This window comes from Penaeus japonicus, unplaced genomic scaffold (assembly GCF_977035675.1).
Source record: "Penaeus japonicus unplaced genomic scaffold, GWHDUDI00000001_assembly GWHDUDI00000008, whole genome shotgun sequence".
Lineage (NCBI taxonomy): Eukaryota > Metazoa > Arthropoda > Malacostraca > Decapoda > Penaeidae > Penaeus > Penaeus japonicus.
This window is the reverse complement of record NW_028234410.1, coordinates 24,412,969-24,416,117: the sequence shown is the minus strand read 5'-3', so window position 1 is coordinate 24,416,117 and position 3,149 is coordinate 24,412,969.

The window sequence follows — 3,149 nt, the reverse complement described above, 5'->3', positions numbered from 1 at the left end:
ATAAAATGATGAAAATGTTAAAAAAAAATTGATAACAATGATGATGATAATGTAATATTAATATTTTAAAAATGATAAAGAAAAATTTTAATAAATAAAATGAAAATTTATAAAATAATAATAATAAAAAAAAATAATATAAAAATATAAAAATTTAAATAATAAATAAAAATAAAAAAAAAATAATAAATAAATAGAAAAAGAAATAAAAAATAAAAGATATAATAATTATAATAATATAATAATAATAATAAAAATAAAATAATAATAATATTAATAATGATAATATAATAATGGTAAAATAATAATGATAATGATAAAAATAAAATAATAGTATTTTTAAAAATGATAATAATAATAAGATAATAATTTAAAAATAAAATAAAATAATAATAATAAAATAATAAAAATATGATAATGAAAGTTAATGAAAAAATGATAAAATAAGATAAAAAAATAATAATAATGATAACAATAATAAAAATAAAAATAATAAAATAATAACAAAAATTTTTTAAAAAAAATAATTAAATAAAAATGATAATAAAGAAATAAAATAATAATAATAATAATAATAATAAGATAATAAAAATAAAAAAATTTTAAAATGATAAAAATTTTTATAATAATTATGATAAAGATATTTAAAGATATGATAATAAAATAGTATAAGGGATAAAAAATGTAACATAAGACAATAATAATTCTATAAGAATGATAAAGATAAATTTTAATGATAATTCTATAATGTAAAAAATCTTGGGGAAAAGTTATTGTTACTATATAATCATAACAATAAAAAGTTAATGACAAAAAAAAAAAATAAAAAAAAGAATCAGTGCCCTGGGTTTATGTAAAAGTAAATGAAAGTTTGGGGAGGTTTCCGTAGAGTTTTCGCCTAAAACCGATCCTTATTATTATATTTATTGATATATAATCCATAGATTGTTACTGTCTTTTATTTCTTTTACAACTTACCATATTCTTGTCATTAAAAGGGTCTTATTACTGTTATAAATTTGACATATTTTTTCTAAAATCACTAAGATAAATTCTTTCATTGTCATTATTAATTATTATTAAAAATTTTATTTTCCTATCATTATTTCCTTACGTTTTATTGTTTCATCATTAACATTTTTATCTAATTTTCAATTTTGTAAATGTCTTATTATTTTTCTCTTTATTTTCTTGTATTTTCGTTGTGATCCTTACATTATCATTACTTTTTTCATTGTTGTTTCATTTTCCCAACTATTACTATAAGGATTAGGTATGAAATTATAAATTTAAATTTTTTTATCGTTTTTTAATTATTACATTATAAGTATTACATTATTAGTATTGCATTTTTTATATGTTTTTATCATATTATTTTTATCTATTAATATCATTTTTTTAAATTATTTTATTATTATTACTTTTATCTTATTTATTATTTTTTATCATTATTATCATCATTATCATCATTATTATTATTATCATTTCATATTTTTACATTATTATTATTATTTTATTATTATTTATTATTATTATTATTATCATTTAAAACAATATTATTATTATCATTTTTATTATTATCATCATATTACATCATTTTTAAATTTTTATTATTAGTAGTATATATCATCATATTATTATTATTGCTATATAATTTTATTATTATTAACAGTAGTATCAGTAGTAGTAGTAGTAGTAGTATCATTATTATTATTATTATTATTATTATTATCATTATCATTATTTTTACCATTATCATTATCATTATTATTATCATTATCATTGCCATTATCATTATCATCATCATCATTATCATCATCATCATCATTGTTGTTTCATTTTTATCATTATTGTTTTCATCAAAACTATAATGGTCAGAAATTAACATTTTTTTTTATCACATTATTAATACATTTTGATATCTTTAATATTATTGTTACTATTAATTTTTGTTATTATCATTGTTACTATAATAGTTATCGTTAAGATCTTTATCATTCGATATTCTTATTATTTTTTATAGCTGTTTTTATCATTGTCACTTTTATGGTGGTTTTTTTTTGTTTTTTTTCATTTCAAAACTAACAAAAATTGTCAATTTTATTCTTTTTAATTTTTAATGTTCCCTCACACATTATCATCATCAATATCATTATTTTTCACTGTTATCATTATTACTATCATATTCTTATAATTATTCTATCCTTATAATTGTCGATGTTTTTATTACTTTTTAATATGATTATCATTATTATTGCTATCATTGTCATTATCATCATTATTTCACCTTTTATCAAATAACAACTATGTTCAGTATTATTATTCGTTATCATTATTACTTTGCCATCATTTACTGTTTTATCATATATTACTACTGATATTGAAATAAGGTAAGATTGAAATAATTGTAGCAATTATAAAAAAAAAATTCTAATAATTTTCCCAATACAGGCAGTTTTTTCGATAATGATTATTGTGATAATAAACCTTGATATTAAAAAAGCTTAAATCAAACAAAACAAAACTCTACGCTCGATGTACACTCCTTTTATTTACTCGTTCCTTAACCTGATCTAAATCTGCTGACCTCACCAAGAGCCCTAAAAGGCTATGAGAACCCGAGACGCTTAAGTACCCTACTATAAATCCCTCTCCCACTCGAGAGCTCATAAGAAGCATGAAGACGCTAGACAAATCATTAGGTTTATTTTCATATTAGGATTATCCACTATACGATAGCCTTACTAAAAAAAAAAAAAAAAAAAAAAAAAAAAAATGGATCCGCTGACTTTCGATAAATCCTCAAGTCACTTTTTTTATGTTCTCCATATCTTTAATTGCATTTTCTCTTCCTTTCTCGCCCCCCCCCCTCTCTCTATCTATCTATCTATCTATCTATCTATCTATCTCTTCTCTCTCTCTCTCTCTCTTTCTCTCTCTCTCTCTCTCTCTCTCTCTCTCTCTCTCTCTCTCATTCTTTCATCTCTCTCTCTCTCTCTCTCTCTCTCTCTCTCTCTCTCTCTCTCTCTCTCTCTCTCTCTCTCTCTCTCTCTCTCTCTCTCTCTCATTCTTTCATCTCTCTCTCTCTCTATCTATCCCCCCCTCTCTCTCTCTCTCTCTCTCTATCTATCTATCTCTTCTCTCTCTCT